The sequence below is a fragment of the Lynx rufus genome, unplaced genomic scaffold (assembly GCF_022079265.1).
Source record: "Lynx rufus isolate CCGP_SWC_20201006 ecotype Redwood Valley unplaced genomic scaffold, mLynRuf1.p SCAF_4, whole genome shotgun sequence".
Classification (NCBI taxonomy): Eukaryota; Metazoa; Chordata; class Mammalia; order Carnivora; family Felidae; genus Lynx; species Lynx rufus.
In genome coordinates this window covers 72,982,584-73,010,561 of record NW_025814856.1, presented here as the reverse complement: position 1 = coordinate 73,010,561, position 27,978 = coordinate 72,982,584, and the positions used below count along the sequence as shown (strand labels likewise).

At 42.9% G+C, this 27,978-nt stretch overlaps 1 long non-coding RNA gene across 1 annotated transcript in view; it reads right to left on the bottom strand.

Moving 5' to 3' along the window:
• LOC124524755 (uncharacterized) overlaps positions 1-24,905 on the bottom strand; it is a 32,184-nt gene extending 7,279 nt beyond the window's left edge. The window contains exons 1-2 of the long non-coding RNA XR_006965311.1: positions 24,781-24,905; positions 1,426-1,539 (exon numbers count right to left, since the gene is read on the bottom strand). This is a non-coding gene — a long non-coding RNA (uncharacterized LOC124524755). The remainder of the gene's footprint in view (positions 1-1,425; positions 1,540-24,780) is intronic.
• Between the last annotated feature and the right edge of the window lie 3,073 nt (positions 24,906-27,978).

Below are 27,978 nucleotides of genomic sequence, written 5' to 3'. Positions count from 1 at the left end.
ATATAGGCCTATTCATTCAATCCACACTTGAAGCAGACAAAGAACTTGATTAATTCATTTCTCATTCGTTCTTCAGCTGTTATCTGGCTTGTGCTCAGAATGACATTAAAATTGTTCTGACAAATACCACCTGCTAATAATCCTCTGCGTCGAAAAGTCCAGTACACTTGTGTCTGCCCTTGGCCACTTCCTGCCCAGGCCTCTCTTGTCCCACGGCCATTTGCCACCCTGGGCCCAGGCTGCCCACTCACTGAGCACTCCTCCCTAGTCTGTCCCTCAGGCTGCTTTGTCCTTGGTCTCCAGCTTTTCTCTGTCTACACCCAGACTCTTTGGGTGATTTATCCACTCTGGCTTCAACTGATAAGTGGGTGATTCCTATAGCTCTCTCCGAGCTAGCCTTTTCTCTGAGTGTCAGGCTCATTAAGCCAAACTTCTACTGATCTTCTTCCTTCTGACGGTCTTCAGGCAACTTCAGCTCAACAAGTTGAAACTGAACGCATATTCTAATTTTCCAAACCAGCTCCTGCTTTTGCATTGCTGATCTCAGTTGTTGCTATTCAACCAGCCAAGAGTTACCCCTTAACCAGCGTTCTCTTCCCCGCGACTAAATACATTCAATAACCACATCGTAATCATTTACCTTCTAAATATTTCTCCTCTATAACCCCATGGTTCTATTCAAAAGCTGGTAGGATAATAAAACAAGACGTCCCGGGTTAGCCCAGATGCCAGTACAGTGAAAACCCTCAACAAATGTTAGCTATTATTTTTACTAATACATAAACAATAACAACTTCCACCACCACAACAGAAGCAAACTGTGCCACCACAGCCCCCGACTGTTGGAACTTTGGGGTTAACACTCCCATTGTTTCCTTCTTTCTTTTCTCTTTCATGTTTGTCCCTATCTTTGCCCTGCATTTTGAGAACCACCTTCAACTTTACCTTCTAGCCCTTCCCTCACTTCTGTTTTACCTTATGTTTTTAGTTTGTAAAAGCTTTTGCGTTGTTTCTGTTTCTTTTATATCTTTGGGTTAAATTTCTTCTAAAATAGATCTGAGGACACTTAGAACTTTTGACACTTTTGAAAGGTGGCCTTAGGAAAGACACTTTCTATTCTGTGCCCTTAATGGTTTGTTTTCTCCACCAGTAGTTTTTCTGTTCCTCTTTTGCATCTTTGGTTTTCCTCACGCCTGGCGATCCTACATTGTCCCCTTGTAGTGACGGTGAGATGTGTTAATTACCAAAGCTGGTATGTTAATTACCAGATGAGAAAAGGCATCCTTTGCTGTAGTCTAGGTAGGTCCGTCTGTCCCCAAACTTAACTCTTGATGGGAGGAGGCATGAGCACATGATTTTGTTTGGTTTAGTCCTCTATACCTAGGAGAATTGGCCCCGGGGCCTAGAGCAGGGCCTGATACTCACCAAGTATCTTAAAGGTCAGAACCCATCATTGTTGAAGGCCTTTCTTGTTGTGTTGACAAGATTATGATTGGAATCTAGAGAAAATTCTGATGAAAGATAGGCACTAGCCTAATCCTGGAAAAGAAAAGAGGAATTTATTGTAAACATGATCAACCATTCAAGCCGACTTTCTTTTCCCTTTTGTTTTATTATAGAAACTTCCTAAAGTTAAATCAAAATAGAAAGTAACACTAAATGACAACAAGTGCCCTCTGCATCAAGATTCAGAGGATGTGAGTCCTGATTCCATTTGTATTACTGAGCTTCTGAGACACAGCACCTAATCTAGCTAAATCCTAGTTTCTCTAAATATAGAGACCAAACATTTCATCACCTGTAGTTTCCCAGGGTTTTCTTGGCATATAAGTCAATAACTTGTAGAGTTTTATCAATCACCCTGGAAACAATAAGTTTTGCAAATACCCATCACCAGCCTTCATTCATAATTGTACTGGAACTCATAACTGTACTGTGGTATCTGTCTATAAGCCATTCTTCAAAAATATGTGTGTAACACGTTTTATTAACTTCTGTATATCACAGAATACCTTTCTGGGTTGTCACATACGAATGAAAACTTGAGTGAATCCAATTCTCTGGCAATAATGTCTTAATCTTAACACTCTATTGTTCCCTCTCTGTGGCCATCAGGTGTTTGCTTCTGGAAAAGTCTTAAGTCAGCTTGATTTTTTTGTTGCTTTCAAAGTTACCTTGCTACTACCCTCTTATTTTCTTCAAGGATGTTTATAAGCTCTTCATAATTCTTATTAATCTTCATAATTCAAAAACTCATCATGATAGAATCATATGTGATTCTTTTTATTAACATTCTCTGAAACCGATTTAGCCATTTTCAATCTGTACATTCAGATGTTTCTTTCAGTTCAAGAAAGTTTTCTTGCAATTAGTTTGATATCCTCTCCAGACACATCTATCATTCCTAGCTTGGCTTTGCATTTCAGGAATCCCATATCTTTCCTCTCTATGTTCATCTCTTGGTATGTTTCTTCTTTCTGGAAGAGTCACCGAAGTGTGCCACTCTCGGCAATGTTGAATTTCATTCAGTATGGAATTTGTTCTTTATAGCCTCTAGTAAAGATTTTCACTCTGCTCTGGCAAATGTGGTTTCTTTACAATCCTTTTCGTCTCACTTAGATCTTTCTTCATTCTTTATTTCTTTCTAAAGCCAAAATTATTCTATTATTTGTTATTACATCTTTTTCAGTAACTTTTACTTAGACTGCTTTAGGATACCAAATTTCTAAATAATTGTATTGGTAAATAATTGGAGAACAAATAATTTTCTGCTGAATGTCAAATATTATGGGTACTTTCTGTTTTCAACTTAGTTCTTATGTTGGTCTTTTTTTTCCCCCCTCTTCATCTTCAGTTGCAAAGAGAACCATTCCTATATGATGTTTGCAATTAGACAGGATATGTGGATTCTTTGGTTCTGTTCTCTGACTTATGTGATGTGCTAAAATACTCTGGAAGGAAGAACATTAGTAACTCCTAGGATCTGACAAGTGTTCTGAAGATGACTGATTTTGTGATACCCTGAACCAATGGTATATATGAAAAACTATAATTCCCAAGGCACTTTTATAGAGGTACTTCCATTTCTAACTCTTCAGGAGTGCTTTACCAAGGGAATGATATTTCCAGAGATTTAGCAAGGAGATGATAATTCCAGTGTCAGCGTCTGCCCTTGTTTTCTGGAAGTGACAGTTCCACAATTGGTGCAAAAAAGGTTAAAAAAGATAGAAAAAGAGGGGAAAGGTGGGAAAAGGACCATATGTTAGCCTCATTGGAAAGCTCTACTTATGCAGTGAAAATGGATGCTCAGTTAACTAGCCAGGAGCCAGAACTTGGGGAGGAATAAAATAATGTCCTTTCTTCTGCCTGCTGATAAGTGCTGCTTTATTTCATGGGTCAGTGCATAGTTTGTCCTCTCAGGCCCCAGTGATATGAGAGTGAATGAAACTATCCCCCAGATTCTTGGTTTGGTTGTTGGTATTGAAGGTCACCAAAAGGTGGATCGAGATTATGGTTTCTCCGTGAAACAATGAGTCAAGTCAACTGTGTTCCGACTTTCCATCAGTAAATGATTCTAAAGAAAGGCAGATCTTCATGCCAGGCTTTTATGGTGCATTTTGATCAACCAATTTTCCCCCTTTGGTATTACAGTAAGATTATTTTATTTTATTTTATTTTATTCATTCTTTAATGTTTATTTCTTTTTGAGAGAGAGAGAGATGGAGACAGAGATAGAGACAGAGAGATAGAGCACAAGAGGGGGAGGAGAGAGCGAGAGGGAGACAGAATCCAAAGCAGGCTCCAGGCTCCAAGCTGTCAGAGCAGAGCCTGACGTGGGACTCGAGCTCACCAGCCATGAGATCGTGATCTGAGCCGAAGTCGGGCACCCAACTGACTGAGCCACCCAGGTGCCCTGAGTAAGATTATTTTAATATGCAATATGATCTGGACAAGAACAAAGGCCTCTCTAGACTTTACCTTTCTATCTCCTGTGTAACTTTCCATCCTGTATCCCCGTGTTCATGCCATTTTCTGTTAACCAGCCTGTTTCTGTTCAGAGTGACATCATGAGTTAGCTGCTATTACCAATCACAATTCATCAAACACCCAAGAGAGAAGAGTCATCTGATTCGTAATGTTTTAAAACATGGTAACAAGTCAAATACCACATAGAACCTTAAGTGCATTAATTATTAGAACTCCCCATTAACGATCACAATAGTAATAAATGTTCCTGTTTCATAACCAGCCCAAGGCACAGTTTTCTGAGCAGGAAGCACCTCAAGAGTTTGTAAGCTTGCCACAGAGCCACAGATTCGGCCAGCCAGCAGGGTCGTCATGAGTCACGGGTTCTGCCACAGCCGGGAGCTGCCAACATGCAGTCTTCCGCACACTTTTCCACAGGAACTGGGGGTGCCTCTGCGTTTGGAAAGCTACCTCGTGCCCTGTCCACACTCAATAAACACTGCTTCATAATGACAATGGGAATGTGTGTTCCATCTCACTTTTCTCCTGAATGTTTCTATTTAGGGAGTCCCAAATGTTTCCATTGCTTGATTGGCTGCACAGTCAAAAAAAAAAAAAAAAAATGTTCCTACTGCTTCCTTTGAATGTTTCCATTTTCTTTTTGAGCATCAGCCTGGTGCCTGTCCTGTGCCCTACACTCACTGAACTGTGCTGCTGGTTGGGCAGTCAGGCCAAGAGGACCCTACTTCAAATGTCTTATTTCCAGGTAGCCAGATCCAAAAATATGTTCCTGGATTCTGGGTATAAGCTGGTTTTGCTTTGCGTCTATTCATTACTGGGAAATAATTTTTTCCACTTATTAGATCTTTTTTTCTCTAAATTTTGGAAACAGTGCTGAGTCAGAGGACTAGGGAAACAGAGGACTGGATCCAGAGACTGCCCGGCTCTGTGGTTGCACAGTGGCTTCCATCCCTGCAGGGTCTGCAAGAGAATTAGCTGGCTTTCCAAAGTTGACCTTCTTCCCAAAGAATGCTCTTCAGAGGTTCCCAGCACAATGGGAAACCCGCCTCGAGGGGTGCAAGTGTGCATGTCCTTGTCTGTGAGTAAATGCAGTGGATAGGCAATTTGTGTTTTAGGGAGACACTAAAATGCCAATCAGTAATGATCTATCCAACGGTTCCTGAGCTTACTTCTCCAGCCTTGATTCTTGCTCTAATGGCTATGTGTAGGCTCAGTCATATGAGATGTGTGAGTCAAAAACTGTTTACCTCTGACATAACCCAAAAAGCTCTCCCTTTCCAAAGTAAGTACCCTGTGGCAGGTAATACAGGCTAGGAGAAATGCACTGCCTTAGATTTCAGGAGTTGTCTGAGTAGTTTCTCAACATGGCAACATTGTTGATGTTGTTCTGGTATCCTCTAACCAACCAGAGTAGTGGGTGCTGGGAACAGAGGTCCAAAATAAAGCAGGCAACCACCCCTTTCATGCAGGAAGAAGGCAGACATTAAACAGATGATTGTTTGATTACAACTGGGTGAGTGCCATGAATAGGCTACTGAGTGTTTGTGGAGTCAGAGTTTTCCTAGACAGGAAGGTCAGATTCTCCTAAACAAATGAACTGGGGCCTGAAAAGCAACAGAGAAGTAGTATTTTCTCTATAACAACATCTTGAGAGTCCCGTAATAAGTAAATAAATAAAACAATGCATGGAATGGGATTAAAGATTATGTTTCTTTCAAGGTGTGTACCACAAAGAGGATCTAGCTTGAGTTTTACACCATTCCCTTCCCTCCTGCCACCCCAGTCATGAAGTGCTGGGGGCACGGTCATCATCCTCTCTTTGTGAATGAGTCAACCTGGCTTCAGGAGGCTTCAGTGAATTACCCAACCGACACAGCTATTCAGTAAAAGAGCAGGAAGTGGTAAACAAGCCTTCTAATTCTAAGCCCGGGAATCTTTCTAGAACAGCCTTCAGAGAAGCTGGTTGGGGAGCAGAGAGAATAGGGGAGAATGGTTGAGACTCAGATGTCCAACTCTGATGGTGGACCTTGGTTTTATGGATAAATGCAGTTCCTTTAAAGCAGCATAATGGATAGGCGTGGGCTTCGGAGTCAGATCCAAGCTCTAAACCTACCTCTGCCATTGACTGGGTTTAAACATAACTCAACCTCATTGAACCTCAGCCTGTCTGCCTACAATACGTGACTTCCTCCAAGCCAGCAAGAAGATTGTGGGAGCCACGGGGAGACACAGAGGCAGTCCTTGATATCTTGTAAGTCCTCAGTTAATATGTCTCTCTCCTTTCTCCTTTAACCCAAGAGAGAAAGTAATCAAAAGTGTTTATCAACTGAATAATAATAATAAACTCTCCTCAACAGGAGGAGCACTGAAAAAACACTTCAAATGGCTGAGCAGCCATGAAGACCTTGGTCCCAAGAAGTGGCTGCAGTAACTCAGGAAAGAGAAGGTCACCCATGCATGGACACCTGCTTTTCCAGCTGATTTTGCTCCCGGAGCCACGAGAGCTCATTCCAATCACAACTGAAGGAGACCTGGAAGGGTCCCTCTTAGAGGGAACATAAGGCAAAAGATAAGGAGAGACAAAGGCAAATTTGGGGCCTACCCATACTATATATTTACCTCAACAAGGGGTGCATTTTTAGTCAAATTCCTGATTCCAATTGGCTCCCATCCTTATTCTTTTTTTTTTTTTTTTAATTTTTTTTTTTTCAACGTTTATTTATTTTTGGGACAGAGAGAGACAGAGCATGAACGGGCGAGGGGCAGAGAGAGAGGGAGACACAGAATCGGAAACAGGCTCCAGGCTCTGAGCCGTCAGCCCAGAGCCCGACGCGGGGCTCGAACTCACAGACCGCAAGATCGTGACCTGGCTGAAGTCGGACGCTTAACCGACTGCGCCACCCAGGCGCCCCATGGGGGAAATTTTTTAAAAAAGAATAAGGAGGGGCGCCTGGGGGAAAATTTTTAAAAAAGAATAAGGAGGGGCGCCTGGGGGAAAATTTTTAAAAAAGAATAAGGAGGGGCGCCTGGGGGAAAATTTTTAAAAAAGAATAAGGAGGGGCGCCTGGGTGGCGCAGTCGGTTAAGCGTCCGACTTCAGCCAGGTCACGATCTTGCGGTCTGTGAGTTCGAGCCCCGCGTCGGGCTCTGGGCTGACGGCTCAGAGCCTGGAGCCTGTTTCCGATTCTGTGTCTCCCTCTCTCTCTGCCCCTCGCCCGTTCATGCTCTGTCTCTCTCTGTCCCAAAAATAAATAAACGTTGAAAAAAAAAATTTAAAAAAAAAATAAAAATTTTCCCCCAGTTTTATTGAGAAATAATTGACAAAAATAATCACTGTGTATGTTTAAGGCATACAGCATGATGGTTTGACTTACATACATTGTGAAATGATTACCGTAATAGGTTCAGCTAATCATCCTTATTCCTTTGCTCCAATTTTAACTTCGGTTACTTCATAATAATTTACATACCTTTAGAAGATGTCTGAAATTCTATTATGGAAATGTAGGCATAAGTAAAGAATAATAAGAAGGCAAAGAAGCAAATAAATTAGGTTTTATTTTTTTTAAGTTTATTTATCCATTTTGAGAGAGAGCGTGCTCATCAAAGCAGAGAGAGCTTGTGAAAGCTCAGAGACAGAGAGAGACAAAGCATGAGTGGGGGAGGGGCAGAGAGAGAGGGAGACACAGAATCTGAAGCAGGCTCTGGGCTCTCAGCCATCAGCACAGAGCCTGACGCAGGGCTCGAACCCACAAACCACGAGATCATGACCTGAGCTGAAGTCGGATGCTTAACTGACTGAGCCACCCAGGCGCCCCAAAGCTAAAAGAATTAAATACACACTTTTCTAGCTCTCTTTGCAGCTAGCAATATCCATGTGACTCAATTCTGGCCAAAGAAGCTGATTCTTTCCTGATAAAGGGATAGGTTGTACCAGTAATTTCCTTTACCTCTGGCCTTGAACACAGATGGGATGGTTAAGCTGGAGCAGCCATTTTTTTGACATCGAGGCAATAAGCCATGATGGTGAGAATGGCAGAGCAAAAAGAAAAAGACAGTTCTTGGACTGTCTCCAGTAGTATTAAACTGAATAAGACTAGCTTGTATTTTTGTTTTGTTTTGTTTGTTTTGTTTTTTAAAGATTTTATTTTGAGAGAGAGAGAGAGAGAGAAAGCGCATATGCATGAGCCAGGGAGAGGGGCAGAGGGAGAGAGAGAGAGAGAGAGAGAGAGAGAGAATTCCAGGCAGGCTCCACACTCAGCACAGAGCCCAACGTGGGGCTCGATCCCATGACCATGAGATAATGACCTGAGCAGAAGTCAAGAGTTGGACACTCAACCAACTGAGCCACCCAGATGCCCCAAATTTATATTAGTCAAGTTTTCTATTAGCTAAAGCCACAGACCTTCTCTAACTGATATATATTTTGTATTTTTATATATTTATAAGTATATATTTATAAAATATGATGTAATTAAAATGTAATATAATAATCATATTTTATGATATTCTATATATCTCTGTTGCAAATGTTCTGACTCTTTTCAGTATCAGCACATAGAAGAAAATAGAGTTTAACTGCTCTATAGGATGTGAATGTGTAGACTAAATTGTCATCTGAACTCAAACCTATATGTGTAACGACTCCAGGCTGCTCCTTTGTGATGCCCAGTAAGAGAGCATACCTTAATCTGTAGCAAAAATAGGAAGGCAGACACAACAAACTCTAGAAAGAATCTCGAGTAAGAGGAAGTTAAAATACCAGAAAAAAGGTTGCGGACAGAACCTCACATTACTACGACAATAAATAGCTTTGGATCCCAAAGCAACTACTCTAAAAGTTCCAAAAATAAAAATAAAAAAAATAGAAATGCATTTCTTAACTTTATTTATTTATCTTGAGTGAGACAGAGACAGCACAAGTAAGGGAAAAGCAGAGAGAGAAAGAGAGAGAGGGAGAGAGGAGAGAGAGAGAGAGAGGGAATCCCAAGCAGGCTCCATACTGTCAGCACAGAGCCTGACATGGGGCTTGAACCCATGAAACCGTGAGATCATGACCTGAGCCAAAACCAAGAGTCAGATGGTTAACCAACTGAGGCCACCCAGGCACCCCTAGAAATGCATTCTATTTTCTTCATTAACAGTCTCAAAACTGCAATAATTTTATGGTGCAAATGATTTGGAAGACTGTTTTTATCCAGACTCCTGGTTGAGCCAGGCATATACATCAATTGCTTGGTTCCCTTCTCTCTCTCTCTTCCCTTGATCCTCCTGTGTTTTCTTTTGCTCACACCGCCCTGACTCTGAATGTTCAGATCCATTTCCCAGCTGACACCTGTCGCTCTCCTGCTTCTCTGCCTGTTGAGAACATCCTGAATCACCTTCTGGTATTTGGAACCTCAGCTCTCTTATAATTTGTCAACACAGCTGCTCTTCTAGAATGATGATCTCCTCAAACTCTACATTGCGCTCCAGTTCGGGTTGACTTAGCTGGGAAGGAACTCCAGCCCCATGCCAACAGAGAAGCTCCATTTTCTTTCCATCACCAGTAACGAGAGGATTTCAGACAGAAAAAAATGAAGCCTGAGATTAAAAGATACAGAGTGAGAGCCACGTGACATGTCTCCTAATCATGAACTATCTTATCTGTGTTACCATTCACACGAGAGAAGGGAAGACAGCGTCATGTTGGTCATAGGCAAAACCATCTTGAATTGAAGAGGCTCCCTGAAATGGAAAGGGGGGAAATAAGCTGGTAGAGGGAGACTTCTGGATCTTTTTGGAAGGAAATTATGAAGCCACGAAGACAGTAAAAACTGATTATCTGAAGTTTACAATTTGACCACGATGAGGTCTAGAAGCAACATAGCATTCTTCTCTCCTCCCACACTATCACCATTTAGTAAAGCTTAAGCAGTAATGATGGAACGGTTTCCCCCCTTAATCCATATCATGGAGTGTCATGCCTTTTCAGTGATTAGTTACAGGGATCAGGATTCAATTAAATTCAGTAGGTTTAGGAGATATTGCTTATAGAATTTAATCTGTGCTCTCAAGTACTTGGAGCAAACTGGGAATACGTTCCAAACAGGGTCATTTTCAGGCTGCGGAGTAAAGAAGGCAGTCTCTACTGAATGGAATTGTGTTACCTGGATAGAAAGATTTGTCGTTTGGGTTTGGGGTACTTACTGTGCCACTCTGAAACCTACAAGTGATGAGTCTTGTGTGCATGTTTCCATGTACGCAGAGCCTGAGAGGGAGCAACAGACGGTGCACATCATCTACGCAACCCTCCCTGGCCGTCACCTTCACCTCTCTGAACACTGACTTGTTAATGCTCCCCTTGTATTCCTGGGCATGCTGACGCTGTCCTGCTGCAGGGCACGGATGATGATTGATCCAGGCTAACTATGGTTGTTCTGTTTCCTGGACTGGTGATTCACCAAGGGATGGACACATTGTACAATTCTGGTCAGTGCGTGAAGTCTGGAACTTCTGGAAAAGTGTTCCTTGACCTTAAGAAAATGGAAATAAGAAAAATACCCATTTTCCTATCTGTGAATGTCACTGTGTGAGGATGTGATACTGATGGCAGTCATCTTGTGACTTTAAAGACAAGTTTATTGCAGGCCAGCTGACATCACTGAGCTACCAAGTGAAGGTCCCTGGAAATTACCCTGTGCCCAGACTTCCTATTAGGTAAGATCATACGTGCCTTAACCATAAGAGACTCTTAAATACAGAGAACACACTGAGGGTGGCTGGAGGGGTGGGGGTGGGAGGATGGGCTAAATGGGTGATGGGCATTATGGAGGGCACTTACTGGGAGGAGCATTAAGTGTTATATGTGAGCGATGAATCACTGGGTTCTACTCCTGAAACCAGTACTGCACTCTATGTTAACTAACTTGAATTAAAATAATTTTTTTAAAAAAGGAAAAAAAAAACAGATCATACACGCCTTTATTTATTAAGTCATCTTTAGCCAGGCCTTTTGTTTCTTTCAGCAGAATGCATCCTAAGTGCTACAAACATCATCCCTAGAGGCATCGAGATTGTTTGGCTGGGTTGGAGAAGGAGTAACTCTGCAGACTCACAGAGAAGATGTGGCTTGCTTAAATTATAGAAGCCAGACTTGCTGACGGGACTGCTATACGTTTTTCGCTCTACCAAGCGGTCACATGGGGTGGGGCTCGTTAATTTCAAGACCATCGGCATTCACTTTCATTGGAAGGATTTTCATTTAGTATGATTTTGAGGTTATTTTAAATAAAATATTTAGCTTGCCCAACCAGGTAATGGGAAATCTTTAGCCAGAGGGTTAGAAACTAGATTCAACCTTGTAATTTATCACCTACAACTATAAATCAAGCCAATGTCAGAAAGCTGAGAAAAACAATAAACAATGAGACAGCTGCCGCCTGGTCTGTCAACAATATATGGCAAGGCGAGACGTGCCCAACAATTACAACAAAGCCATAAATATATATTCTATATTTAACTCCACAAGCTTAAAGTTGTTTGATTTTCATTATTGATGTTTGCACACCCTCAGGGTCTTAAAGGATAAATCCTTTATCTTGTACTGTCATGTTATTAAGAAGAAGAGAAAGTGCTTTTAAAAAAATTCCATTTTGCATAGCTTCTCGGACCTTTGCCCCACTGGCATTTGAATCCTGAGCGTAAGGGAGTTAATGCATGTGTAGGACTGAAGAATCCCAGCACTAAGGTGTCCAGAAGAGACAGGACTGAGTTTATGAGTACTAGGAAGGCTGCGTCTGGTGAGGGTGGGGCAGGTAAGGGGAGTTGTTTAAATCGTAAAGTTTCAGAGTCTTGTAACAGTGCTTTACAGAAAAAATCTGTTATAAATAAGTCATAAAGCCATAACATACTCTTTGTAATGCCAGCTCCACGATCTCTGCCAAGAAGACTTTTTTTTGTGGGAGAGTCCTCTCTTCCCTTTAGCAGCCTGCATACTACCTAAGAAGTTAATTCTTATTGATAGATCATCATTATTACAGGATGCTGGAAGTGATTCCCATTCACTGCCTGCAAGTAACCCTTAATTCTGACAGAAGACGTAAAGCCAAACCAAAATGTCCTCTGTGTTTGGAAAAGCTGCTGTGCTTGGATCATGGCAGCCCCCTTTGTGGCAAAGACCATCGCTGCAGAATCACTTGACCCCAAGGTCTAACTCCTCCAGAAGAATCTTTGACGAAATATACTGACAGCCACGTTACCACTGTTCCCATCGTCCACGGTAATTCTGCCAAATTGGCAGTCAAAGCCACGCTAGGCTAATCTTGTGCTGGGGAGATTGTCTTCCCTCAAGTCCTAATAGTAAGTACTTGGATTTTCACAGCTCTCTCTGAAATGCAAGGTCTTCTGGAAGCTTCCCTAAGAACCCCTCATGGGCTGGACACAGTGGCTACCGCCTCCCTCTGAGCCACCTCACTCATTTGTGGCCCAGATCTGCCAGCAAAGGGTTTTCTCTTGTCTTAGTCACCTTTGTTCTATTAGCGCGTTCTCAGATGACTTTCACTGAAGGATATTTGTCCAGTAGCCTGCAGGATTATTTCCACATTATTTAAGAGCCCTCTCGAAGAAGTCAGATGGGAATGAAAATGAAACTTGGGGGTCAGGGGTCTGTTGTGGGCATGCCTTTAGAAAGTCCCATCTTGTCTCACAGGCAAGAGATTTTTTCCTCCTACTTTCAGTGTGTGCTGACAGTGTCTGGGGAGACATGTTCTCATGTGATCACTTACAAGATCTCATTTCGTGTTAGTGAAATTTACACGCATGACTAGTAATTAAGTCTCACTAAATCAGGATTTCTCGTTTTCATTTCAATATGAGCTTTAATTACATAAAAACAATTGCCATAAAACGATTGCATGCATTTATTTGAGCTTTGAGTGCCCTCTACTGGAACAAGAAAAAAGTAAAAAATCAATAGCACGGAGGGCTTGTGTGGTTCGGTCCTAACTACTAAGATGTCCTCGTTAGTGTCGGGAAAAGAAGAATAATTGTAAGCACTCAACATCTGTCATTCACAATTAGCTGACAGTGCTCCAAACTTTTTCTAAAACTTACCCATTAAATGGAGCTAGCAGTGCATATCTTCCAGATTTTACGTTTACAGAAAAATCCTGAAAGATACCAATGTGAAGCCTCTTCCTAGCTGGTTGGCCAGCTCTTATTTCCAGATACTGCATGTCTCCCTGCTACTGGTGTTCCGTTTACAGCCATGGCCTCTGAGACCAGTTGGCCCCCAGACCAATTTCCTTCTTTAAACCTGTTCCTTCCAAAATCGTGGGTGATGTGAACTTTGCTCTTCTCTGCCTTCACCCCTTGGGCTCTGCTGCCCCTCTGACCTCCTGCCTTCCCCCCACTGCCCCGCCCCATGAACTTCCCAGCTCCCTCCTTCCACCACCACTCCTCCCTGTCAGCAGGACTGCACCTGAACTCACTTCCTTGTCTCCATTTAACCAGTCTCTCCACCCTCCTTATTCCAATTCATTTCCTAACTTGTCTGGACCTCATGGCTTATTATTTCAACCACACTGTCATTGACACACTCATTTCCACCAACCCTTTGATCGTCTGCTGCATAAGCCTTGAAGTAGTCTATTCTATAACAGCCTAATGATTCATTCTAACCGACTAATTTCTAAGTTGCGAAGCACTGCTGAAGAATATCACACTGCTTTGCTCATTGGCTGATGATACGTCCTTTTGGCCAGTCTCAGGTAGGACCTTGGAAAGGCTGAATTCTGTTCTTCTTTTTTTAAAGTTTATTTATTTATCTTTGAGAGAGAGAGAGAGAGCGCACAATTAGGGGAGGGGCAGAGAGAGAGAGAGAGAGAATCCCAAGCAGGTGCTGCACTGTCAGCATGGAACCCAATGCGGGGCTTGAACTCACGAACCATGAGATCATGACCGGAGCGGAAATCAAGAGTCAGACATTTAACCGACTGAGCCACCCAGGAGCCCAGGAAATGCTCAATTCTTATCTGCAGTTTGCTTGTTTTTCTAATCCCTTGAGGATTTTTCATACCCTGTCTACTCTCCTTCTTAAGATTTGTTTTGTTTCTTAATTTCCAGAAAACAGCTGGAGCTACACGGTCTCCATTCCTGCACTTCCCAATTTGTCTTTATCTGTGCCCGTTCTTCCCTTTGGCCACAGGAGACTAGCCTCTTCTCTGTTGGCTTTGGATTCTATTCCCTCCCAGTCACTCTTTTTTTCTTCCAATAGTTGTTTAGGTTTTCTCCCTCTTCCCAGGTACCTCTCTCTTGGACTCAGACTATAAATATTCCAGATTCTCCATTGTTGTATTCCCACCCAGACAAGGCATGACCTACTCCCAACCTTGCCTCTCTCTCACAGACTGCTGCCCATATCTCCTTGGCTTCACTGTGAGACATCTTGAAGGAGTAGTCTGTATTCTATGCTTCTGTTTCCATCACCCCCTCACTCCGTATAAGCCACTCAGTTTCATTTTTCTAATCACCAATCAGGAAATACTCTCTCATAGGTAATCAAAGTCCTCTGTAGGATCAGGTTCTCAGGATCATCCACCTCACTGCTCAGCCATTCGAAGTAGCTGACGTACCAGGGCCCAAGACCCCTGCTTGCATTCCAGGGCCCTGCCCAGCCAGAAGGATGAAGGAAACGACACAAAAACACACACTTTTCCCCTGAAGGGTACTTACTGGAAGGTGTGCCCACCGCCTAATGCAGTCCGGGTCTTCACCTTGCTACAGGGGGAGGTGGGAAAAATAGTCTAGTCTGGTTGGCTAAATATCCAACTAAAATGTAAGAGTCCATTACTAAGGAAGATGGAAAAACACTGACATGTAGATATTTTAAGCTTTGTGTACCAAATGTTAACCAAAAGCACAAACGCATACACGTACACACAAATGAGATTGGGGTTTAAAGATGCTATAAAATTAAGGGTCCCTGGGTGGCTCAGTGTCTGACTCTTGGTTTCGGCTCAGGGCATGATCTCATAGTTCGTGGGTTCGAGCCCAATGTTGGGCTCTGTGCTGACAGTGCAGATCCTGCTTGGGATTCTCTCCTCTTGTTTGTCCCTCCCCTGCTCCCTCTCTCTCCAAAAATACATAAAGATTTTTTAATGCAATAAAATGCACTTCTTTGGTTATGACTTCCTGGAATTTCCATTTGATACTTTGTGCCATATCTATTGTTTGAAAATTATCGAAATTTTGAATCCAATGTATACTTCATGTTTTCTGAATGTCTTCTGAATATATAAAAAAAGGACATACCTTTATGTTGAAGTAAAAAGTGAACAAATACATACTAATTTATCCTTATGGATATTATATACGGTTTTTGTGTGTAAGATTAAAAAAAATTTAATCCCCTTTAACAGACAACAGCCTTACATTTTCCTACATGTTTTTCCTAAAATGGTAAGCCATTTTCTTTTTTTTTTTTTCAAAATGAAAGGATTTTTTTTCAGATCGCAAAGGCTCTTGACATTTATATCACATTAAGATCTTTATTTTCTATACTATAGCTATTTCCAATTTGTACTTTTTTTTTAATTCCACTGAAGTCATCCTTTAGAGTAGTAAGCTACATATTTAAAGCCACACACTCTAATTGCCAGCCGTTCTGAGTCTGACAATATTAATAATAAGGAATTCAATGCATTTTACTTTATCTACTCTGTTCTACTCCTTAACTGCTGGTAATTGACCTTGGGTGACACATCCATTTTCTTATTACATGATGAATTTCATAATATGCCACTGTATGTTTGAAAACTGCTTTGCCTTGGCATTTATGTTTCTAATCCACATTTACAATATTTCACATCACTGTTAAGCTTCATTGGTCTGAATGTTTACCTGGAGTTCTTTTATGTATAACTTTCCCATTCTTGAATTATTGCTGTAATTTTAAATTTCCAACTTCATCAGTCGAAGTACATCTTTAAGTGTATTTTATCTTGTTTTGTTTTCATAAAGGCATGTAAGAGTTCCATTTTCTGACTGCTTGCATTTTGACAGATGTTTTATTGCCTTACACATAATACTACTTAATTGGGATATGGTATTCTTGTAACATGCCCAGATACATGACTTAGAAAACTTAAAATAGCCAATTGGGATATGTAGAGAGAGCCAACACGGAAGTTTTGCAACATGGTTGGCTCTGATATGTGTGTGCATCAGTGGTGTTCCCTAAACCACAGGAACTGGCTTGTTGAGAAGCGTCAACTTAAAGCACTATAAATATAAATTGTTTTTTATTCCAACGTTTTTTATTCTATTTTTCTTAACCCCCCCCCCCAACACACATGCCAAACTTCACCTCCAACCATGCTATGGTGAATTTTCTATCCATATCCCTTAACAACATCTTAGATGGATTCTATAATACTTTCATTATTAAAATGCATCTAGGGGCACCTGGGTGGCTCAGTCGGTTGAGTGTTCAACTTTAGCTCAGGTCATGATCTCACAGTTTGTGGGTTCGAGCCCCACGTTGGGCTCTGTGCTGACAGCTCAGAGCCTGGAGCCTGCTTTGTATTCTGTGTCTCCCTGTCTATCTGCCCCTCCCCTTCTTGCGCTTTGTCTCTCTCTCAAAAATAAGTAAACATTAAAAAAATAAAAATAAAAATAAAAATAAATACATCTAGATGGAAGATTCAACCTTGAGGTTGACTTAAAGAACTGGTCCCTTTTTGCCAACACATGTTTGATCCATGGCGCTAAGAGTCTGAAGCATGAAGATGGGCCTGATTACCTTTTTTAGTTACACTCTATAGAGCTTTTCAAGCCAGCTGTGCTAAAACTGCAGAAGGCAGCTCGAGGCTGAAGCGACTAGCAAATAAATAATAAATAAATAAAGTAGAGAAAAATGTTCCAGTGAAGTGAAGAATGTTCTAGGAACTATGAAAGGCCAAGGTGACTCGAAATTAGTCAAAGAGGTCCCAAAAAACATGAGTTGCATTTGAGGAGTTGCGTGGTGGCCAGATCGTGGCGGGGGGGAAGGAGGGGTTCTGAAAGCTATAAAGGGGCTTGAGGTTTTATTCTCACCACAGCGGGAAACTACTGGAAACCTTTGGACAGAGGAGATACGTGATCTGATTTATATCTTTAAAAACCATCTCCGACCATGTTGAGAAGAACGGTCTGTGGGTGGCAAGAATAGAAAAAGGAAGATCAGTTAGGGGAAGATGGCAATGGTTTAGGCAAGATATGCCCATGGCCTGGAGCACGGTGGTGTCCAGAGATGATGTGGCCCCAGACTGTGCATGTACGTTTGCTGGAGACACCCATTACATCAGATGGAAATGTTACGAGGGCAATTGGATATGCAGATCTGGAGTTCCCAGAGAAGCTCCTGGCCATAAGATACAAATGCAGAGCCATCAGGGTATATATGGTATACAAAGGATGGGAATGGAAGAGGTCACCGAGTGACAGTATATTTCAGAGAGAAGAAATCCAAAGATTAAGTCCTGTGGGGTCCCAGCATTTTGGAGTGAGGAGGAGGAGGGGGAGGAAGAAGCAAAAAAGACTGAGAAGGAGTGACCACACCAGTAGGAGAACTGGTGTGGCGCCCTCCCTGGAAGCCAGATTTAGAAACACTTGAGAAAGTGTTTCAAGAATCAGGTCAACCTCTTCTTTAGCTCCAGTGGCTTCATCTTAGACTAGCAGTTTTTCGAGAACACCAGAAAAAAAACCTCCTGCTTCCACACCAAAGTATACTTTTAGAGGGATGCTTTTCCTTTACGCTTCCTGGCCAGTATTTCTTTCCCCTGTGTAATACTACTTTTTCAAGACCTCACATGTAGATGTCCGCCCTGCCCACTTAGACTGTAGTCACATCATGTGTGCAGTGAATTCATGTGATGTGAATCATGTGCAGCTGAAGCCAAGAGAGAATGTTACAATATTGTGACTGATTGCACCTAGCACTCTTCCAAGTGCATCTACCCAAGAACAGGGGAGATAGATGTGCCTCTGATGTTTTTCTGGGGTCTCACAAATCAATACATTATGGACCTATGGGGACATTGTGGGACTTTTCATGACAATTTCATATTATATATATATATTTCATATTATATATATAATATATATATTATATATGTATTACATATATATATGAAAGATTGTATATGTATAAGATAAGAACTGTGAGATAATTTCATTATACACATGCACACACACACACACACACATATAGTGCTAACTTATGTGCTTATCTTAGAATCCAGCCTTATGTTAGATGTGATTCCACACTGCCTGAACTGGTCAACTGGAAAGGGGTGCGAACTGTCCGTGTTACGTTTGTCAACAGAAAGGGTGTGTGGAATGTTCTCAGCTCCAGTTGACTTGGGTCCTGGCAAGCCACCTGCACATCCATTTCCTCATTGTCCAGCCTTGGGCATCCTTTGGGCTCTGTAGGACTAAGATGGAGTTTTCCTCATCCAACACTCAGACTTCCCAGCTCTGTTAGATTCCACAGGCTTCTTTTTGGTCCCTAGCATAGTCAGAAGACCTATGCTGGTGGTTATTCTCACCCAGAACATCCCTTTTTATCAGAAATCCTCTACCTTTTTCCTCAGCAACAGCGCTTCTATAGAGGTGACTACACAAGCCACAGCAGTACTGTTTGGCGGGGTGAATCTGCTTAATGTGTTTTATTCAGTTAGTTTTTCTAGAAAGCTGGCATGAAACAGCACTAGCGATTTCTAGTTTTAGCAGCACAATAGACCCTCTTGTTTGTTTGATTTTTTAACAGAGAGAAAGGAGTTAGGTAGCCCTTTAAAATATGTCATAGGTGGGGGACTGGGGTGGCTCAGTCAATTAAGTATCTGACACTTGATCTCGGCTCAGGTCATGATCTCACAGTTTGTAAGTTCGAGCCCCACATTGGTCTCTGTGCTGATGGTGCAGAGCCTGTTTGGGATTCTGTCTCTCCTTCTCTCTGCCCCTCCCCCGTTTGTGCACTTTCTCTCAAAATAAATAAATCAACTTAAAAAAAAAAAAAGAAGCTGTCAACCCTTTAAAAAAAAAAAAAGGAGGGGGAAAGGACACACCCAGGTGGCTCAGTCGGTTGAGTGTCCGACTTCAGCTCAGGTCGTGGTCTCGTGGTTCGTGGGTTCGACCCCTGTGCCGGGCTCTGTGCTGACAGCTCAGAGCCTGGAGGCTGCTTTGGATTCTGTGTCTCCCTCTTTCTCTGCCCCTCCCCCACTCGTGTTCTGCCTCCCTCATTCTCAAAAAGTGAATAAACATTAAAAATAAATAAAATTTAAAAATCTGTCATAAAAGACAAGCACATAGTGGTTTTGTTGTTTGCAAGTGGTGAGGCATAGCCTCCATAGGTGGATACAGCTCAGCATGGCCCCTCTCCTTCCCATCTGTTTGCATCAGTAGATTCCTATTAAGGGCCAAATAGCCATCCAGAAGGAAAAGGATGGAAGACTTGGCGTTCTAAGTTAGAGGATGTCTGATGGGCTGCAGTTGCCCAGAATGAGGCCAATAGACGAGAAAAGGGGCTTCCGGGGAAACTGGATGTAAGCCCCCCCATTGGGGCCCGTGTTGCTGAGGAGAGCTCTTCTAACGGAACAGGTTCTGGGACCCCCCCCTCCTGGACCAGTGTCCTGGGGGAAGCCGTCTGTGCTTGGATGTAAAGTGATAGGGATGCCTGGCTTCCCCTTGGTAGCGACGCCGGGAAGCGATAAGCCCAGCAACGGTTTCCCTCAGAGGAAATTACCCAACGACCCCATTTCCTCCTCTATGAAGGGTTGTTCATTGATCCCCTTGCAGTCAGAAAACACGTCTTAGGTCCCTCCAGACAGCCTCTGGAGGAGTGACACACACTTGGAGTCAACAATGATACGGATCTGGGGAGAAAGGAGACCCGATTTTGCACCGCCAGCTGGTGCCGTGGGTCAGGTCTTCGTCAGGATTTTTAGGGAAAATTTGAAAATCGCCCATCATAGAAAGCTCTGGGACCCCCCCCCCCAACCAAGGCAGTGATATTTTCTTTAGCAGCGAAGAGATAGAGCTTACGGGAAGCAGAATGTAATTAAAAGTCATATCCAATATTCTGCTGCTCAACTGATGTCTTATTAAAAATGTGTGCCTGTGGCCAAGGAAGTAGGAGGTACACTCTCAGCTGTCAGGCCGAGAAAAGAGCGCTGTGCCCAGGATCCATCCCGAAAGGCCGGCTCACTCAGATCCCCGGTCCATGAGGAGGGAGCCGCTTACATCGCCTTCCCACATGACAATCAAAATCACAGCACAGACTCCACTTTTCTCACTTCTCCTACACAAGGGCTCGTGGTTGGGCATAAGATAATGAGGACAGGCTCTGTCACCCACAATGTGGCAAGATAAGATGTGGCACAGTCAGGAGAAATTATTTTAGGGCCCCCTCCCCCAGAGTTCACACCGGTGACTCAATTCATCCCCTTTCTGGCTAATGGGTGAGAGCAGATACGGGATCCTCAGATGCCCCAAGTTTTAATTCTGGCTCAACTGCTGACTTCATTTCTGTAATAGGTATACTATAAGCATCTCCTGCATATGGCTCCTGGAGGACAGTCTTCAACTCTAACTCACCTCACTAAAATTCTAAGGAACCCCGAATTATACTGCGGAGTCCTCTGTGAAGCTGGGTGGAAATTTGCATCATCCTCCAACCTGCCCAGCGCCAGTCCCCCCACCCCCCCTGGTGCTTTGTGAACAGCCACTGCCTAGAAACTGACATTTACTCAAACACAGTTGCAACAATGTGTTCAAATCTTACTCACTTTCAGTGGTGTTCTGAAATTCTGGCCGCTAGATTTTGCTCCGAGTTCATGCTATGAAGCCTCGGTGACTCTGCCACGGTACAGGTTTCTTAGACTGGCCGGTAAAACCCATCCTACACCCCATAGAGTTTTCAGCCTTCAATTCTGTCTCCAAGAACAGAATCACTGAATCCAAAGACATTGTGTATGTTGTACCTGAAAACGGAAAAATTCTCAGCACGGCCGAAGACAAGAGGAATGTTAAGTGAAAAAAGAATTAACTGATGGCGTTGACCTGCAGAAGAGGAGGAAGGAGAGGGGGCGCACAGGAATTAAAAGAGTTACTCTCTAGACCAACAGTAAACTTCATCTTTCCTTTATTCTTGTGCCTCAGTTTGTTTATCTGGGAAATAGGAGTGACAGTTCAACTCAGCCTCACTTAGTGTTTATATTTTTGCCCTATTTATAACTACAGTTAGTATTCATTCACTAACTGCAAAACTGTAAATGCCCATCAGGCACATTACACATAGCTTTCCATAAAAAACAGGACATTGTGGAGTGCCTGGGTGGCTTAGACGGTTAAGCGTCTGGCTCTTGATTCTGGCTCAAGTCATGATCTCACAGTTCTTCGGTTCGAGTCCTGCATCAGGCTCTCTGCTGACAGCGTGAAGCCTGCTTTGGATTCTCTCTCCCTCTCTCTTCCCCTCCTATGCGTGCACTCTCTCTTCTCCTTCTCTCTCTGCCCCTCCCCTACTCATGCTCATTCTCTCTCAAAAATGAAATTAAAAACCACATTTTAAAAAATTTTAAAAATTAGACATCATCATAGGTCCCTGTGTATTAAATATGTTTGCGGGTTGTATTTTCTTTGTTTGTTTCCAATGAGGTTAGAAATATTTACTGATTATAGTAATGTCATATTTTTTTAAAACCTCTCTATATAAGACTTACTCTTTACTTATATGTAAGGTTCCTAAGTGCATAAAATGCTTATAAATTCATGAGAAATTCGTTGCTAAAGATTTAAGACTTAACTATTAAAATTCCACACTCAGCAAATACTCTCAAAGAAATGAAAATATCTGGGAAGTATATAACCATGTTTTTTTGGCCTTTATTTGAATATTAAAGAAAGGGATGGCTTCTATACCCATTTAATTACATTCCCAGAGAGTCTGTGTATGAATCAGATGATAATAGATTATACTTTCACTAGTGCAGATTGCTTCCCAAAGTGGATATTAATATCAGATCACAGTTCTTGAACCACAACCCATGCAGGCCAGACTTCAGAATTTATTGTATATCAGAAAGGTAATGTGAGCTCATACTATATATTGTATAGCATCCCCATCGGGGGCTCAAGGAAGCATTCAAACCCATTAAATTTTTTATAATGAAACACATAAATATGCACATTATAAGTGGGATAATCACTATTAAATATTCTCACATCAGTTCAGACAATTTACCAAAAATAACAAGTTTTCAGAGTTGCCCCCTTCACCCCAACCCCCAGAATTGCAGAACTGTGGATAAGCAGTTGTTGACCCATATTCTTTCAAAGTATTTGGGATGTTCCACCACCACCTGTGGGAAAGCCCTTGCAAATTTAATGAGCACCCACGGGAGGATATAATATCACATATAAATAATAGCGGTAGGCTCACATTTTCAGGAACTCACCAAATATGTAAGCCGGGGACATTTCCTGCCTTGGGTCCCAGGATTGAAAAATCAATGAATTCACAATACTGCCAGATAGTGTTGCAAGAAAGGTGGGAAGAGGAACCATCAAAAGAGAGAGAGGATCTGTACTGAGGAGAAGCCGTGTCGCCTGTCTCAGGAGATCATCTGGTATTTAATAGAAGACAACTAAGAATAGGTTTGCAAAGATGTCACATGAGAATCGAAACTCCCACTCAAACCTCAGGTAGCCCGGTCAGCAGCAGGGCTCTTAGTGAGCTCAGCCCTGGGCTCTAATACATGGCCCTGAACTTGGAAGGACCCACCCTTGGTCAGTGCTCTGCTCTCAGTGATGGCTTCATAATCAGGGCCGAACAGGGACCTTGCCCCACTTCCTTTTGCAAGGGGCCCCACACATCACGTGGCCAGTCCTGTCCACAGGCAGGCCTATCCCTGGCATGGAGTGGAAGACAGTCTCTCAGACTTTCTCTCTTTTGCCTGAGAGGGAAAGCCAGCTGGTGCTCCAGGAGGAGCGAGTCTCACCAAGGGGTGAAGGCTTGCTCTGTTGGTTCCTCTCGGGTCTCCTCCTGGCACATGCAACTTGCACAAAAACTTGCAGATGAGTGATGTGCCATGCCCCACCCCCCCCACGCCAGCTTTGGAGGACAGGCAACTTTCTCCCTATAAACTCCTTAGGAGCGAGGCCATAGGGCAGGACGCCAGTCCCTGTGAAAGGTGGGGGTTATGGGAAGGCCTTAGCAGGTGCCTTTGCGAGTTCAGCACACGGTGAACTTTTTGAAGGCACAATCTTCCCAAGACCATACCTGCGCAGAAATTAATAACTCTTTACATTTGTCGTACATTCTACAATTTACAGAGCAGGTTAGTGGGCATTATTGGATTTTATCGACTCATTCATTCGGCACGCACCCACACACCCCACACACATCCACGCCCCTCCACATACACATGCGCCACATACACCCCACGCATGCATACTGCCCTCCACCCACACACCCCCACTTATACACTGTACCCCCCCCACACACACACACATTTTTATTGTGTCAAGTTCAAGCCAAAGAGCTGGATTCTCTCCTACCTTGCCAAAGAAGTCTTTCCTCCCCTCTTTCTTACTAGTCATTGTCCCGTTTTCCTCTTTCCCCTCACAGGCAACTAATGACAACTACTGTCTATCCCAGGCTCTCCACCACCTGCCCTTCTGCCACCATCATCCCACTGACAAGATGTTTCTCGTGGTGTTCACCACTATAAAGAAAAACTGTCTCTCACTTCTCAAGTCCAGCCATGGAGATATCCAATTTATAGGCACTTTCCAGAATGCTCCCTGCCTAACCATTAGGTGAGTTTGGCACTGGTGACCACTGCCTTATTTGAGAAGCTCTCCTTCAGTTTCTAGAACACTGTTCCTTTCCTGGTTTCCTTCTCTTGCTCTGGTATTACCCTCAGTCTTCCCTGGAGATTCTTTTTCTTTCTACGATGGTTGGGGTCAACTAGGATTTCCTCCTTGCCCTTCTCTTTCTTTCTTCTTCTTTTTTTCGCTCTACACATTCTTCCTGGGGAATAGGATGGGTAGCTTCCTGTGGTTTCAGTAGTCATTTATGCTAATAGCAGTATGGATTGTGGTTAAGTGTCTAACTTCTGGAATTATGGAGACTTGGGTTTGAATCCTGGACATATGACCTGGACAATATACATAATCCCTAAGCCCTGTTTTCACACACAGAAAACAGAAAAAAAAAATCACCCCCAAGCTTTACAGTTATCATGAAGAGTCTTTCATTCATTTTACCAAAATGTTTTGAGTAGCGAATGTGCTATGCACTGGATATATAATGATATGCAAAACATACAAAAATCCCTGTGGCACTTCTACTATAGTGTGAGACAGACACTGGACAAATGAGCAAGTGGACATTGGATATGCAACAGTAAGAGGGGCTCTGAAGAATAGAGTAGAACAAGAAATAACCTAACAAATAGGAAACAGTCAGTACGGTGCCTGGCATGGAGGGGATACCCAGCAAAGGCTTGCCACCACCATCTCCCCTATCATCATCCCCTCAATCTCTGCCTCTAGCCTCTTGATGCCTACGGAGACCTCAAATTACCATGTCTAAAGCCATATTCATCCTATTTCTCTACCTCTTCTATTCCCTTATATTTAATTCGCCACCTTGGTCAATAGCACCCAGGTCTCAGCGGACTGTCAGAACTATCGCGTGGATACGTATTTTGACTCCGCCTCCTTCCCCAGCCCTCCCACCCCTGACCTGATTTCGGCCTTCAGCATTTCTCACCTGACCCGGGGTGAAAGCTAAGTCTGCCTTCTTCAGATGGCTCTCCAGTCAGTCCTCTGCTGCGATGGTTACATTCGCACGATGGCTTTCTGTCACCATTGTCAGAGATATCCCAAGGTCCTTAATCTGCCCACCACTCCGGATGCCCTACTTCTCTTGCTCAGCTCTTTCCTGCCCCCTCCTTCTAACACTGTAAACTCCAAGACACTGAAGTGAGAAGCTCTTGACTCTCCCTAGAGAGTCCCAATACCTTCCCCTTGTCCCAATACCTTTCCCCCACCACTGCCATTTTCTCTCCCTGCCGTGTCTTCTGCGTGCCCTTTTATCCGGACAACTCCTGCTCACCATCAAAGACTCAGGGCAGACATCCCCTCCTTTATTCTCTTCCCTGATCTCCACCTTACCCCTGCCTTCCTCCAACCATTACTGCATTGGCTATTTCCCAGAAGGCTCCCATAGACACTGCCCGAATCTCTGTCTCTTTCACCGAACTCACCAGGTCCCTCTGGATTTTACATTTGTGTGTGTTCCGACCAGATTCTATTGAAAGACAGGATTGACTCTCACTTGTTTTTCCAGGTTCTTTCAGGAGCCCCTGTACCCCCATTCACCCACAAACTGTGTGCTCCATGACCTGTAACTGTCAATAGCGCATTTGCCGAAGTGTGGATTTGTCAATCGCAAAAAATACCCTGTGGGAAATACAGGTGGTTCATTGTAAATTTGTATTAATGGAAAACCTGCCTCTAACCTTTCAGGGCCACAGTTCAGCGCTGAAGATACCCAATTTACATGATAAAACAAGGCCACTTCACATCTCAGGTTATGGCATCTTATATTCATTCATATTTATAATCACTTTACTATTTTTTTTCTCCAAGAATCATGGAGTAATTCCTATATCACTTCTATGTAACCAGAGTGAATTTTGCAAATCGAGAAGAATCCCCAGTAAAGGGAACTTCCAGAAGTCTGATGGCAATATTTTTTACTAAATTGCTGAGATCCCCTTCTGTTGGGTGCCCTGTAGTTGTCTGGAGCATTTAGCACAGCTCGTAGCTTCTAGAATAAAAGCAATTCTCTCTTCTCTTTTCCTTTCTTGCGCTGTCTTGTCCCTTGAGTCTCAATCTCTACACTGATAACCACCTAGAAACTCATATTCTGTTATGTTCAAAACTAAACAAAGTCCCTACGCTGCCCCGACCCATCCTTTCCCTTCTCCTGAGTTCACATCTTGGTTAATGGCACTGAAGTTTACACAGATGCCCCAGGTCAAAATTTTCTCAGTGATGCTTCACTCTTCTCTGCCCCTCCCTCGGCCTGCCTCATCAGCCTTCACACAGCGCACTTCGTCTTCTTCAGTTATGCACAGTCTGTCAGTGCCCAGTCAAATGGGTTTGCACTCCCATCTCTACCCCCCACAGGCCTCTAATCTCTCGACTAAATTACTTACATGCTTTTTCTCTGTGCCAGGAAGCTCTTGCCTTCAACAGATCTTCAAACTGCTTCCAGACCTCAAGCCAACTGAGACTTTAAAGTCTTCAGTACCTTATCATCACCCGCAGAATAAATGGAAATACAGTAGCATCATGTCTAAGGGGCTTTGCTCTCTGGGCCTCATAGATGTTTTCATCCTCATCCCTCTTTGTACTCCAAAACACAGTCTCTACAACAGCCAACTCCGACTTTTTCTCAAAATGTCATGGTTTTCCATGTCTCCTTACCTTTCCACTTGCTGGGTTTTTTTCTTCCCTGTATTGTTCTCCCACCTCTATGCCCTGCCCAGAGAACCTCTTGTCCTTCTCTCAAAACCCAGCTCATATATTCTGTGGGATAAACGTAAGACTCCCTCCTCTCTCCTGTAGCCGCCCCCCCCCACAACCCCAGTCTCCCAACAGAAGGCAAATTTGCTGTCAGAGGGCTTCCTTTTGACTCTATTAGTAATTCTCACTATATTACATTTGTTTATGTATTTATAGCACCCGCTAGACCAGCAGCCCCCAACAGACAGAGGGTGGGTCTCATCCCCATTTTTTTTCCAAGTATCTACAGCAGTGTCTGGTAAACAGTCAGCACTCAATAAACATTTTTCAATAAACAATCAAATGATAATTATAGCAAAATCAGAAAAGCAAAGCATTCATCTAACATCCCATAATTTATCTGTTTTTATAGGAGGAAATATGCGGCTCCAAGGATAATGAGAAGCTGTGGCTTCTTATTGCAAAAATTATTAGGAGCTTATAAATATGCCCGTAAAACTCACCCCTTACACAGTAGAGGAGATAGACATGAATTTGGAGATAATGACCTTACAAAGAGATACTCCCAAGAATTCTTTTGAGGGTTTACAGAACTGCTGAAATAAAGGTCAACTGTAGAGACCACAAAGAAGGTCTCCAGGGGACTATGGACAGAGAAGTTATTTGGAGTCAACTATAAAGCTCTCCTTTCATGGGAGGACATTGGTGAGAAAATGAAACACTGGCAATGAGAATGAGAGCAATAAGGAAGTAGGATGGGATAAAAGACATCAGAAAAGGAAAACAAGTTCAGTAATGACATTAGAAGAGATATAAATAAGGAGACTATAAATAATCATGTGAATGGGAAATTATCATTCTAAGATTTACTCCCTTAAAATAGTTTTAAAACAATGAGAGGAACATTAATGAAGCTTTTAAATGGAACCAGGAATTCCCTGCTATTGACTGTTGTGGAAGAACATATATTGAAATCCTTGTTCTCAATGAAAGTACTTAACTGAGATGTGCACGTCAAATGTATCTCAGTGCTTTATTCTCATGGGGAAAGCCAAATTCAATTGAGAAGTGTGGACAATGAAGATTGATGTTGATGAGTTACGAATCTCCAGATGGAATTGTGTATAAAATGATGCAGCCAATAGACCTCCTAGTTATCAAAGATGTATTTAAGAGAGAACTGTCTTGGGCATCCAACTGCCACACTTTGGATTCACATAGCCACTTCTCCAGAACACTGACCTACTTCCAGATCTGCCTGGGAACAGTCTTCACACCCCTCTCTACTAGGAAGCGAGAACCCCCATTCTCCTTTGACAAATATTTTCTTTTAGGGTCCGACTTGCAGGGGGTGGAGTGATCCTCCCCACGCAGACGCTGGCCTGCATCAGCACTGTGTTTGAGGAACAGCAATTCCAACAGCCAGGTCCTCTCC